Here is a 14,333-nt window from a genome sequence, read left to right as displayed (position 1 = left end):
TGGTCTAATGCAGCAGGTCCTTGAACTTGGCTTTTAAAAAAATTTGTAATTTTACTTCAAGATAATTATTTTCCTTTGAAATCCTGTGTTTTATTTTACACATTTAAAAACATTATTCCGGTTGGAAGTGGTGGCAGCTCCTGCCTGTAATCCCAGCTATTGGAAGAGACTGAAGCTGACATCCTGTGTTGGGGAACTCTGAGTTGTAACAGGGTTAAAATGAGGGGTGTGCTGGTAAATGTTCAACAACCAGCTCTGCAAAAGAAGATTGCTATTTTATGTTTAATCTGCGTTATTGACATTTTCTCCATCACTTTCTTAAGTCTAGGCAATCAACAAAACAATAAATCAAGCCCTGATTTATAGCATTTGACAAGCCAATCTGTGTCCAGTGTCCAAAATATAGCACAATTATTGGGGGGGTGGGGAGTCCTGTTATAACTACCAGGCTGCTTAAAGATGGGCAAATCTTCCAAGGTTGGAAAAAACGAGGAGGTTAGAACATCCATGCCAACCAGTATTGTGAGCGGTCACTACACTTGCAGCCTGGGCAAGGCAGGGAGACCTGGACTGAAAAAAAAAATCTAGGAAGGGGTCCTTAGGTTTCAAAAAGGTGCTTGACATACACATAATACCGTTAGAACTCCTGGTCTAATCCAACCTTTTCATTTTTCAGATGAAGAAAATGAGGTAAAATGACTTGCCTAAGGCTACAGAGGAAAAGAGTAGTAGAATCAGGATTTGAACCCAGCTCCTTTGACCCAGATTCAGGGCCCTCCTCGTTACACCATAACTGGCAGTTAGAACCAGATTGTGAGGCTCCTTGAATGCCAGAACTAGTTGCTTTAACTTTATTCTTTTTAATAGGTAAAGTGCGGACCAGTAAAGTTTTTTTGGTAGAGTAAGGACGTGATAAGAGCAGTGCACTGGGGAGGTTACTTTGGCAGCAGTGTGAAGGATGCATTGGGGATTTGGGGAGGTTAACATTAAACGTCCAGAGAAGGTAATAAAAGCCTGAACTAAGATGATGAAGGAGTAATGCGTGTCCAAATGAAGAATGGACGGGGATCTTTTCCACTAAATGCTCCTAGAGGAACGACTTTTCCGATCTGACTCAGAAACCTTGCACGACACTGTCCCATATGGAATGTGCAGACCTCTTATCTAACAAGAGCACAGCTGCTGTCTGAGAGCCTAGCGGGGCAACCCAGCTTTGGTTTTCCCTTCTGCAGCAGTGGTAAAGGAACTACAAGGCCCAGCAGGCAGCTGCAGGGGGAGGAGGAGGAGATGGAGGTGGGGACTAGAGTATCGTCTGAGTGAGTGAAGCAGTGAGTGAGCCTTCCAGGCGCATAGCCTTAAAAGCGCTCCAGTTGGATAAGCGGGCACCCGCTGAAGCTGCAGCAAGAGCAGCCTTGAGAGTAGGCAGGGGTTGAGCAAAAGCTTAGACCCGAGCTCAGCCGCAGCACGCCAAGAACCCCAGGGAAGCGTACCTGGATCGCCTTAAGACAGCGTCCAGTAAAGACCCAGAGAGTCCAGGCTTAGCATATTGAGAGGACTTCGTCTCTCCCCGCCACCCCCAACCCCAAAGAGCCGTTGCAGCTGGAGAAACAACTGTGACTGAAGACTTTACCTCCAGTCCTGGGGATACATTGCTAGTGCTCACATATACACTCGGATCTGTACCGCAGCAGTAGCCGCCGCCACCACCGTCACAGCCTGGACGAGCTGCGGAGCCGGAGCCCCTGCGGGGAGATGGAGCCCGGGCTGCAGAAGGTGTGAGCCGTCCGCAGCCCAGGCTCTCCGGAGGAGGGGGATCAGGGGGTCCAGAGACCCCAGGAGGCGGAGGGGAGAGCCCTCCGCCCTCCCCCCCTCCGGCGGGCACCCGCTTCGACCCCATTGTTCCCGCCGGGGCTGGAGGCGCCGTGTAGGGGCCGCTCCCGGGACTTGTGCACCCGCTGCGGGGCTCTTCTGGCCCCGCGGGGAAGGGTTCTGTCCCTGGGACGGCTAGCCCACTTAAGGGACCTGGACTCCCAACCACTGGAGCTGCGGCCGACTCTCCTCTAGGGGAAAAGCAGCCCAGACAGAGGTAAGAGTGGCTGGGGCCCCTCCAGATACGAGGCCGCCTCTCCTTAGCTCGAGATCCCCCAGCCAGGAAGATCCCCTTCTCTCCGCTTGCACCATCCTCCTGACGCTAGCTTAACGACCTGTAACCCTTTGGAGCTTAAGCTGTTTGCTGTGCTCTGGAGGTCTCCCCTCTCCTCACCCCTCGCTCCCCCCTTTTGTCTCCCCTTCTCTCCCTTCTCCCGCTCGCAGTTGTGCGCCCCTACCCCCTCCGCGCCTCCCTTCCAGCCCGGCTCCTCCCGCCGCCCAACTTCTCCTCAAACTAGCGCCCGGGGTTCTGGGAGACTGCGGGGTCTGCAGCCTCCAGGCCGGGGGAAAGGAAAGGGCCAGGGGGCGAAGGCAGCCGGCGGCACAGGGGTCCGAGAACGAGGGGAGAATTGTGCCTGAATCTTGAGTGTGCTGCATTCCACTCCACCCCTCGTGGTGACTCACCCCAATACTGCAGCAGGTAGCTTTGGTCCGACCACTGGATCGGACCGATTTCTAATCCCTTTTTTCCCACTCCCAGTAAAGTCCGGGCCCCGATGTGTATGGGGGTGGGGGGATGGGGAGAGGTGGTTGGATAGCTTTTCTTCGTTTAGTTTTTAGGGAGGTGGCGAAAGGTGGCGTCACTAAATGGCAAAGAGTCCGTTTTAGGGGAGGGCGAGGAAGGTATTTCCTTTAGTGGAGGGGGTTATCTTTTCCTACGTAGTATTCCTTAGGGGCGAAGGGAGGGAAGTTGAGGGAAATTGGAAGGAGCCCAATGGACGAATAAACCCTTGTGTGGGTTGGGGGTGGATGAGGGTGGGAGGAGGGAGGAGGAGCGTTCAACTCAACTAATCTATCTGGATGTGGGAGATGAGAATGTTTTGTCCAGTGCTGTTCACTTTGCAGTAGTGAACCTTACTCTTCTTTCTGGCAAAGATCTGGCCTGGATTAATTTGCCCTCTGGCCCCTGTGTGATTTTCTGGAGAGGCGGGCTGGCTAAAAAAGGGGGGGGGGACCGGAAACTCAGTTTCCAGAGTGACACCTTTGTATAGTTTGGCAATCCGTGTTGGCTTCATCCCATCCCCCTTTCCTCTCTCACTCAACTGGGGTGGGGGTGGGGGAGTTAGGGAGTGGGGGGTTGAAACCAGTCTGCTTCTGCTGGGACCCAAAGCGATTGGCCCATTTACAAAATGTTGCTGTGGTCTCTTTCTCGCTCCCCCCACTTTTAAATTTTTTTAGTTTTCCAGATGTTGCACCAGTGAACCCCATCTGGTTCCATTTCACCCAATACAGGCAACATTGCAAACACAGCGCCTAGCATTTGTCTGTTACTTTTTATTCCTCTCCCCACCCCAAAAATGCTAAGATCCTTCACTTTCCTAAGGGGCCAGGAGCATTTCCTGCACCTAAGAGATGGATGGGAGTAGGAAGAGAGAGGAAGGTTAACTTGGACCCCAGGTTATTGGAACTTCTCTTCATCTTGGGCGGTAAAAATAAATGGGAATAGGAGCTTTGGAGGAGGGGGACGGAGGTGCTGGAGAGATATTTGGGTAAACCACTCTCGAGTGGTAGACTTCATTCCCTTAGGGAACGACTCCACTGGGACTCAAAGCTGATGGCGGACCGAACTCTCTAAAGCCCCAATATTTCGCTTTTGTGCTTTGAATGAAAAGAAAACGGGAAAGGTGTCCTGCCCTGTTGGAGCTTGGATTTTGGGGGGATGAGGAGGAACTCTAGGAAGGGGGAGCAATTGGCCAGAGCTCTTGGACTGCTGTTCCTTGGGCTTTCTGGGAAGGCCGGTTGCCCCTTTCCCATCGAGGGAGCCCCAGGGGGCCGTCCCCCAGCGGTGGCAGTCATGCGTTGCTTTTTCCACTCTTCCTCTGGAAGGCTGGTATGCGGCGGCGGCGGCGGGCGCTGGGGGCGTGTGAATGGGGCCAGGTTGAGGTGTTTGCTCTCGCTGCCCCAAGCCTAGTTGGTGTCTGTGTTTTTTAAAGAGTTTGGATTGCAGCCCCCGGAAACTAAAGTGACTCTGCCCTACCTGGCATTTAAATAACGGTTGCCGGTTGAAAAGCAGAGGGAGGGTGTGTATGCGTGTGTGTTGAGTGTGTGTCCATTCCTTAAACTAGGAAAGCTCCTTATGGTCCAAAGTTTAGTGGGGGAGGGAGAGAGAGGGAGTCAAACTTCCCTCCTCCCCTCCCTTCTGTCTCTCTTTCAAATTGAAAACACTTCTCTGGTTTCCTTCTCTGGGCGGTAGTTTTGGAGGTTGTAATGAAATCGCACTTTCTCTAGACATGGTAATTAAGGTGACTGTTTCCTCAGCAGATGTGCCCTGCTCCCAGCACCTCCGGACCCAGGCTTTTTTTGGTATACCGACTGCCCTGCAGCCTCAGGACAGTTGGGCGGGTTGGTGCTCTCCCCCTCCTGTTCCCGCCTGTCTCCCCACCCTCACATCCCCCTTCCTCAGCCTTTTTCCACCCCACCCTTCGAGGATGATTTTACAGCCCCTACGAAGTCCAGTTCTGGGACTTAATTAGCCCACTGGCCAGGGCTTGGGTCTCTCTCTTTACTTTCGGGGAACGGATGAACAGCCTTTGCTGCGAACTTGCCCTTATGGCCTCCCTAATGACTTGTTTACATATTTCCTCCCGGTTAGGGCTGAAGTTTGTCGGGAGCAGCTCCAGCCCCGATCCTTCTAGCACCCGGTCAGTATTCAGTGTACTGGAGAAGCCGGACGCCACTGCGGACTTGGCTCCCGCCCGGGGTTGTTAAGCAGCTAGCGGCTGACTAGCTCCTCGAAATATCTGTTACGTTGACTCTTAGTCATAGCTAGAGCTAAGTGTTATGTCAGTTTTTAATAGAGATCGTCCAGATTCTCCGGCCACTCCCCATACACGCTCCCTCTCAGCATGCTTCGGCTTGGGCGGGGTGGGGGGGAGAGTAGGAGGGTAGATATAATGCACGTTTTGGAGGGAAATGAGCATTGTCCCCTGGATATTTTTCACTTACGTTAAAAAGTTTCAACAATGAGCGCTTTGAAAGTGCGGCTGCAATTATAGAATCACAGAACATATAGAATGTTCGAGCTGGAAGGGACCTCAGCTTAGGGGTCGTCCAGTCCAACCCCCTCGTTTAGCTAGTGAAACGCCTGGAGTAAAGACACTGTCAGAAGCGTAGAAGAACCCAGGAGTGTTGGTTGATGCCATTGTCCTGCAGATCCTCGAGGAAAAGGATTAGAATACATCTAGCAAGCCCTGCGCCTGGGAGGGAAATTTTCCGGTCCATACGACCACCAGCCTTTGTCCCTGGTTGCTAATGAGCCCGGGAGAAAAATGAGGGTGGGGGCTTTAGTGCTCTCCATTTGGGAGGAAGGGGATAGTTGCCCGAGAGAAGACGTTCATTTGGGTACTTAAATTATGTTTATGTATTTTTTAAATTTTACATTTACTCATCTTTCCAGTTAAAAAAAATCAGCCTATGTTAACGATGGTACTGCCTGCATATATGTAACTCCAGTGTACTCTTTCCATCCAATGACTGTACATGCCAGTATTTTTACATAAGTATTGTCCTACAGAAAGTACTTCTGCTTTTCCCACTTTGCCTTATTTTTCATAGGCTTTTCCATATTTCTCTTTATATTTGTCAATCTTTATGATGTTGGTACTGCTAGGGGACCAGTGTTTGTTGTCTCAGAACCAGCCAAGATCAGTTCTGAAAGGCTCATCCCCAGAGGACTGGCTATCAGCAGAAGTATTTTTTTCCAGCTTCAGCAATTCATGACAACCAAGGGGGGTTTGTGGTGTGGATAGAAGGGGCACCCACCATCAGTGAATCATATATCCTTTAAGTGTTGTGGTAGATAGAAGATTGGGCCTATCAGACACTAGCTGTGTGACCCTGGGTAAGTCACTCTAATCTATCTCTGTTTGCCTCATTCCACTGGAGAAGGAAATGGCAAAGCAAATCTAGTAGCCTTGCCAAGAAAGCCCCATGGATAGTATTGGCATCCTATGGTCCCTGGAGTCAAGCAGAGTTGGATAAGACTGAACAACAAATAGTTATTAATTACTCCATTACTCACATTTCTACAGAGCACTTTCCTCACAACCACCATGGACAGGTGGGTAGATACTGCAAAAATTAATATTCTCCATTTTATAGATGAGGAAACTGGTACTCGGGGAAGTTAAATACCTACCAGAGTCACAAAGCTAGTAAGTGAACAGAGAAGGGACTCCACCAAAGACCAGCTGGGGGGTCATCCATCGCATCCCAGGCCATTGCCAGTTGTCCTGACTTTTGTATTGCCATTGGACTTTCCCAAGAAGCTGACAACTTATTCACACGCAAGTCAAGCTATCACCCTATGATGTCATTGGTCCTTTTCAAAATGAAGGATGAACAATATAACCAGCCCTTTCCACCAGGGCTGCAGCTTCTCATTAGTGTACTACAACAGTCTATTTATCTATCCTCCACAACCAAACAGTAACATTTAGATTTATTTCCAGTTTTCGCTGTTATAAATAAGGTCAGGAAGACCTGAGTGTAAATCCTGCAGCCATCACTTACTAATGGTGTGACCCTGGGCAAGTAAGTCAATTGACCCCTTTTTGCCTCAGTTTCTTCATTCCTTAAATAAGGACCTTAATTAATAGTCCCTACCTCCTAGGGTTGTGAGGATCAAATAAGAAAGTAATTATAAAGCACTTAGCACAGTGCCTGAAATGTTATAAACACTATATAAATATTATTATTATTATTATTATTAATATACTTAATTTGGAAGAGCCCTAGATGTTGGAAAGGAATTCAGGGGGTCATCTTTCTAGACCCACCTACACCTGAGCTGGAATCCCTGACAAATGACCATTCAGCTTGAAGACCCATGCCCTCCCCCCCACACACACACACTTGTTTTACCCATTTTTTTAAATAAAACACTGCACTAAAGCCAATGCTTCAGATAAAGGGTATGTTTGGGGCCACTGATAACTGTTGAGGGTCACAGACTATTGAAGCATAGGATCTGGGCTGAAAAGAATCTTGGAATGCAGATGGGCAAACCCCCACGTTTTTTTAAAAGGGGAAACTGAGGCCTAGAGAGTTAAGTAACTTTCTCAAAGTCATACAGGAAGGTAGTATAAATAGCAGAACCTGTATCTGAGCTGAGAACTCCTAACTCCAAGTCCAATGTTTCTCTCACATTTCAATCTCTATGGGTCATGTGGGTCTGGGGGCTTCCTTAGAAAAGTTAAGGAGCATCTTTTCTGTATTTCAAACAATGCATCTTGAGAAAAGGAAGCAGACAGAACCAACTCAAGAAGCTTGTTCTGGAAGGGCCTGAGCTGACTTGAGATGAGTTCACTTACTCTTGGGGAATTCATCTTACATTTCTCTTCCCAAGAGCTGTGTAAGCGATCCAAATGTAGTATATATACTGTTTATATAGTACAGGTATTCCTGGGCTATATATACTTGTTTATATAATACAGGTTGTCCTGGGTTATAGGTAATATATTATAGGTAATCCCTATAATTTTAGATCAGATTCTACAACAGGGGTGGGGAACCTGCAGCCTTGAGGCCACACATGGACTGCCAGGTTCTCAAGTTCGGCCTTCTGACTAAATTCAAACTTCAAATCCCAAACAAATTTGCTCTGTGAAGTTTGGATTCAGTCAAAGGGGTGCACTTGAGGACCTAGAGGGCCACATGTGGGCTCAAGGCTGCAGTTCCCCCCTCCCCCGTTCTAGGGATTCCAAAGACGACTTAACACCCAACTTTGCTGAGATACTTGTTTTTTCAAACTGTCATCTACTTTGGACACAAATGTTTTGGCTTCTCCTCCAATGCTGCAATATTTTATATTTAGTATATTTGTATATAGTATTGTGTGTGTGTGTGTATGTGTGTGTGTATAAATATACAGATTTGTCTTTTTTTAAGAATTTCAGTAAGAACTATAGCAGTGGTATAGTGAATAGAATCAGAAAGACTTGGGTTCGAGTTCTGCCTTTGCTATGTATTAGCTATGTGACCCTGGACAATGCCCCTAAGCTACTCTCTTAGATAAGTAGGAAACCAAGTGCCAGTCTTCACCAGTAAAGAGATTTGGTCACCATGATCTCCCTTGTCCAGTTGTCTCAGTATGCCTGGCGATGTATTTTGTTATTGTTGCCGCTTACACATTTTCAGTCATGTCTGACTCTGTGACCCCATTTGGGGTTTTCTTGGCAAAGATACTGGTTTGCCCATTCCTTCCCCAGCTCATTTGACAGATGAGAAAACTGAGGCAGACAAGGTTAAGTGTTTTGCCCAGGGTCACCCAGCTACTAAGTCCCTGAGGCTGGGTTTGAACTCAGGTCTTCCTGCCTCTAGGCCCAGTGCTCTATCCACTGTGCCAACTAGCTGCCCTATAGTTAATCTCCCTACAATTAATAAAATTGCTTATTTGTTTTGGGAAAAAAAATAGTAACTCTAGCTGGGCAGATAGGTGGTACTATGGATGAGCCTGGCTTCAGGAAGACCCTAGTTCAAATCCAGCCTCAGATAATACCTAGCTGTGTGACCTTGGGTAAGTCAGTTAGCCTCTTTTGGCCTCAATTATCTTATCTGTAAAATGGGGATCATAATAACCCCTAACACCCAGGATTGTTGTGAGGATCAAATGAGGTAATAGTGGTAAAGCACTTAGCATAGTACCTGGCACATAGTAAGCCCTCAATAAATGTTAATTGTTGTTGTTGTTGTTACCTGCCCAGATATATTCTAAACAGTTTTATCCCAGATCTTGTTCTTTATGGGAAAATTACTTCATTTGGCCCTAGAATATGGCAGGGCATATTGTGTTTCTTTTATTATCGCTCCTATTTTTATATACCTATTTTATCCCACACCTCATTGTGGTATAGAGGTGACCTTGCATTAAAGACTGTTCCAGAGGCACACAAGTCCTACCAAGCTGGAAAGGCTTCAAAAGGCCCAGTGATGGATTATTGGCCTGTTGTCCATGGACCAACCTTGCTAAATTCAAAGGGACTTACCATCAGGATGTTGGCTACCAGATAGATATTTTTTTTTCTGCCGTATCAATTCAGGAGGCAAGTCAGGAGTTTGGTACAGTGGAAAGAATGCTTGAGTCAAGGATCTGGGTTCAAATTCTGCCTTTGAAGCTTCCCACTTTGGGGACTGAGGGATTATGGCTGCCAAATTCCCTTGTAACTCTTGCTTCTGTGAAGTCACTTAAGCTTCCTGGCCCTAATTTCCCTCATTTGTAAGATGAGGGGGTTCATCTTGATGGCATCTAATGCCCCTTCTAGCTCTAAACTGATGATTCTATGAAAACCAGGTATGAAAGGGTTGTGATCTGTGTTGGAAGAAAAAGTATCCACACTGAGAAAATCAAAGATCCTTGAAGCATTGATAGAAGTATTTCTTCCCAAGGACATTTGGACCCTGTTTGTACAAAGATGGAAGAAAAATATTAGGATTTCCCTTGGGTTAAACAAAAATTTTGCAAGCTGAACTGCATAATCTCTTTCAAATGTTTGTTAAATGTTCACATCAACCACTCCCTAAACTAAGTTTTTTTTCCCCCATTCACTTTTGAGAAAGGTGACCATTTTTCATAAGATCATGGGAACAAAGATTTAGAGCCAGAAAGGACCTTCCTTAACAGGTCATCTAGTCTACCCTCTTCATTTTACAGATGAGGAAACTGAGGCCCAAAAGGGCAAAGTGAAGTCCCTTCTAGCTGTAGATATATGATTCTCTGACTTGTCTGAAGTCCTGCAGCTAGGAAGTGACAGAACCAGAATTTGAACTCAGGACCTGTGACTTCATATCCAGTGCTCTTTTCACTTTTGTCTTGTGCGCAGGAAGGTTGGTAGCACTGAATCCAGGAGGTCACTCTTTTGATGCCTCTTGTCCTGAAGGACTATGGAAGCTGAGAGAATTTCTTTGTGGTATCTAGCTTGCTAGACTAGGATTATGGCTGAGTAAATTTGGAATTTTGGATTGTGCTACCCTTTAGCATTCTATCCCTTGCAGACAAAGTGACTTGAGGCCACTTCCTCTCACTGGCCATCTTCCCTTAATAGAGTAGTTCATGCTTTCTGCCAGCACCCACTGGTAGTCCCAGAGCCTCCTTCAAGAGCGTCATTATAATATTGTGCAATTTCAGATCTGGAAGAACATGAGACCATCTGTCTGTTTTTCTGGTCTAGACCCCATATTTGACTTGAGGAAATGGAAGGCCAGAGAGGAGGAATGATTTTGTTGGGTAACTTTGGCAAACCAAAACCAGGATTAGAATCCAGATTTCCATAGTCCCCATCCACTACATTACTTAAGAATAACCCAAGATGGGGCAGCTAGGTGGTGCAGTGGACAGAGCGTCGGCCCTGGATTCAGAAGGACCTGAGTTCAAATGCGGCCTCAGACACATAACACTTATTAGCTGTGTGACCTTGGGCAAGTCACTTAACCCCATTGCCTAGCCAAAACCCCACCCCCCCAAAAAAAAGAATAACCCAAGAGTGGTGTCTTGATGGTGTCCAATCCTTTCTCAGATGTTTCACAAGGATCCTCAGTCAACTCAAATTTCTTTTACTGAGATGTGACCTTCAACTGGCATAGAATTGTAGATTGAAGAGATAGAAGAATCCTCAATAGATTATCAGTTTCCCCTCTTCCCTTCCCCCTTTTTGATATAATACCTCATTTCCTACTCATTGTTCTGGGTCCTTTGGGCTAATCAAAATCTGAATTAAGAACCTTGGGGAAAACAGCGAGAATTGTGGGAACTGAAAATAACAACCCCTTGATCTGTATTGGATGTCTCTTAGTGACAAAGCCTTTCCTCCATGGGTGGGTAAGCCAGTTTTAGGTTGTTTCTTTGGAAAGTATCTACAAACAACCCCAGAGGAAGCTCTGTACAAGGCATGCAGATCTTCCAAATGGGTTGTAAGAATTCATTAGTTAATGTGAAGTGGACAAGATGGCATGAAGGAGATGGTGAAAGTTTCCAGGGGACTTTAAAGTGAAGACAGTGTGTTAGAAAGAGTGCTAGACTCAGAATTTGGAGGAATCTGATTCAGTATCTGTGCTCTGACACTTAACACTTGTGGATCCTGGTAAATCACTTAACCTCAATAGCCTCATCTCTAAAATGGGAATGATAATATTCATACTACCTACTTCATGAGTTTGTTGTGAGGATCAAATGAAATGACATGTAAAACATTTTACTGACTTTAAATGCTTTATTAGTTATTACCAAGGTTGCATTATGAGAATCTTTATAGCTGTTCTTTCACAACTACTATCTCTGGATGTTAGTGGTAGAATGCATGTGTCTGCTGAACCGTGCAATATTTGAAGGTGGTGAAGGGCAATAAGAAGCAATGCAGAACAAGTCTAATGGATTTAATATATAATCTCTTTGAGATTAATGGTCTAAATTATTTTAACAGACCAGCATCCTATTTTTACAGATAAAGAAACTGAGGCCCAGAAAGGCCAAGTGATTTCTCTCTCCATGGTCACCCAGTTTGTTTCCTCCTATCTCCATTTTTAAAGTTGAATTTGGGAAAGATGGAACTTGGGCTCTTTCTGAGAAAAAGGCTTGAAATAGACACTCTTTTTTGTCCCCTCTCTGCCTTCCTCACCTCAAAGATGATAGGCGATACAGGGGACCCCGTGGTCATCCCTTGGACTCATCCAAATTGGCCTGACCGTTGTAAGGAGGAAGGAATAATTTGAGATATAACTTTGAAGTGCCTAATAAATAGGGAATAAACCTCAGAGTCTCGACAGCCTACATTCAAGTCTAGCCTTTGACATTGCTAGCTATGTGACCATGAGCAGGTCACTTAATCTCTTAGGTCCAGGCAGTCCTCTAAGACTGTGAATTTCAAAGTAACTGCTGATGTGTACTGGGAAAGGGAGTTACCTCATTGGGGAGCTCCCTGAACCCATGAAACCATAGTATCCGAAAAGACACAAAAACCTGGGGGGGAGGGATAGCATTCTTGTAGCTGACTACGTTTGGAAGGTCAGGCGCTCTCTCCTATGTCTAAAATGGAATATCAGTAAGTGAGCTGCTTCCTAAATGCCTGGAACATACACAGCTTCGACTGGGATCAGGAAAGGGAGAATCAGAGGGAAGAGTTCTGTTCAATGATTCTCAGTTGTTTACTGTCATGACACAGCCCCTTAGCTGAAACAGGCTGAAGTTGTGGTGAAGAGTGGGGACAGATGTGTGTGTGTGTGTGTGTGTGTGTGTGTGTGTGTGTGTGAACACGAGCCCGCTCACCCACTCCTGCGCTCGCTCAAGAGAACATGTGCCCAAAGCCAAGAATTCATGGAGTCTGCTGCCAGCCAGCACTGACTCACTTGCAGGGGGCCCAGCCTGGCTCAGGGGGAGAAGCAAGGTCGATGCATTACAGTAGGGCATGCTCCAGAGAAGGGGATTCTCTAAATAATTTAGATGGCTTCTCAGAGCATTTAAGATGAAAGCCACCTGATTATATACATGTATCTGTGTGTGTGTGTGTATGTGTCTGCCTTCATGTCTTCATAGTAGAAGACCGGAATTCAAATCCTGCCTCAGACTTAATAGCTTATGTGACCCTGGGCAAGTCACATAACTTTTGCCTGCCTCAGTTTCCTTGTCTGTAAAATGGGGATAACAATAGCATTCACCTTTCAGGATGGTTCAACTCAATTGAGATAACATATGTGAAGTACTTTGCTAATTTTAAATACTTTTTAAATGTTAAATAAGATATTTATGTATAACTATATCTCCCTATATATGTATATATACAAATAAATATATAGCTATATCCTGCAGATAGATAGATAGATAGATAGATAGATAGATAGATAGATAGATAGATAGAATCTGCCCAGTACCCAGGAGGCCTATTGTTTAGTAAATATTTAACCACAATGAGTTGACCCCAGAGGAGTATATGGCCTTGCTTTTGTCTTCACTACTTGGAGAATTATAGAAAGGAAGTCATAGAGGTGGTATGCTATTGGCCAAGAGCCAACGATGAGCCATTCTTGAGTCATGGCCTTATTACACAGGCCTCCCCACTAAGCAGACAGCAGGGTAGAGTGGAAAGAGCACTGGATTTACGCTTAGAAGACTTAAGTCCAAGTAGTGGCAGTAGCACCTTGAGAATATCATTTCCCTCCTGAGCCTCAGTTTCCTCATTTATAAAATGAGGGAGCTGGACTAAGTGACTTCCAAAGACCCTTCTAGTTCCTATGTTTTTCCCTAATCATAAGTCTTGAGTTCATCCTGTAGTTCCATGATAACATCTAAGAAAGTTGTCCTTAGTAGCTAGAAAGGTTTGAGACTCTTCTAGTAAGTGAGGGCTAGTAGTTTCTCCCTTATTCATAGGATCATAGAATCTTAAAGCCAAAAGAAATTTTTAGGCCTGTAAGGAATCTAACCCAATTTTTTTTTTCATTTTACGAGGAAACTGAGGCTAAAAGTGGTAAGTTTACTTCAAAGGATCTCAGGATTTAGGACTGGAAGGAAATGTAGAGATAACCTATTTCTACTCCCTCATTTTGGAGATAGGGAACTGAGGCTTAGAAAAACTAAAATGACTTGCCTAAGATTACACAGATAGTTAAATTAAAACCCAGGACTTTAAAAAAAAATTTTAAGGCAATTGGTGTTAAGTGGCTTGTCCAGGGTCACACAGCTAGTAAGTGTCAAGTGTTTGGTCTGAGGCCAGATTTGAACTCAGGTCCTCCTGACTTCAGGGCCAGGGCTCTATCTACTTCGCTACCTAGCTGCCCCAACCCAGGACTTTTAACCACCCAACTAGTGCTCTTTTCTCTGCACCATACTCTCTCCACTCATCACCACCAGGGGAATTGGTATTCTAAATAAATTTTGGTAGTCATTGTAATTTTTTTGGGGGGGTGAGGCAGTTGGGGTTAAGTGACTTGCCCAGGGTCATACAGCTAGTACATGACAAGTGTCTGAGGCCGGATTTGGACTTAGGTCCTCCTGACTTCAAAGCCAGTGCTCTATCCACTGCACCACCCAGCTGCCCCTGTAGTCATTGTAATATTGCAAATATATTTTATCCTCAACAACCCTGGGAGGTAAATACTATTATTATCCCCATTTTACAAATGAGGAGACAGGCAAACAGAAGTTAAGTGACTTGCCCAGAGTCACACACCTGATAAGTATCTAAGGCTAGATTTGAATT

General features: G+C 45.7%; 1 protein-coding gene across 10 annotated transcripts in view; it reads left to right on the top strand.

The window, feature by feature from the left end:
* The first annotated feature begins 1,330 nt into the window (after nucleotides 1-1,330).
* FGFR1 (fibroblast growth factor receptor 1) overlaps nucleotides 1,331-14,333 on the top strand; it is a 70,008-nt gene continuing 57,005 nt past the window's right edge. For 5 of the 10 annotated variants that reach the window (XM_078149578.1, XM_078149577.1, XM_020985245.2 and 2 more), the window contains exon 1: nucleotides 1,331-2,086. The gene's annotated coding sequence lies outside the window, so the exon portion shown is untranslated. Of the gene's footprint in view, nucleotides 2,087-2,548; nucleotides 2,570-14,333 lie in introns of those variants that run through there. The other 5 variants (XM_078149581.1, XM_078149580.1, XM_078149579.1 and 2 more) reach the window with 2 other exon arrangements.

This window comes from Phascolarctos cinereus, unplaced genomic scaffold, assembly GCF_003287225.1.
Source record: "Phascolarctos cinereus isolate Bilbo 61053 unplaced genomic scaffold, phaCin_HiC Scaffold_2;HRSCAF=192, whole genome shotgun sequence".
In the NCBI taxonomy this organism is placed as follows: domain Eukaryota; kingdom Metazoa; phylum Chordata; class Mammalia; order Diprotodontia; family Phascolarctidae; genus Phascolarctos; species Phascolarctos cinereus.
Note: the sequence above shows the minus strand (reverse complement) of the source record. Positions and strands in the feature narration are given on the sequence as shown.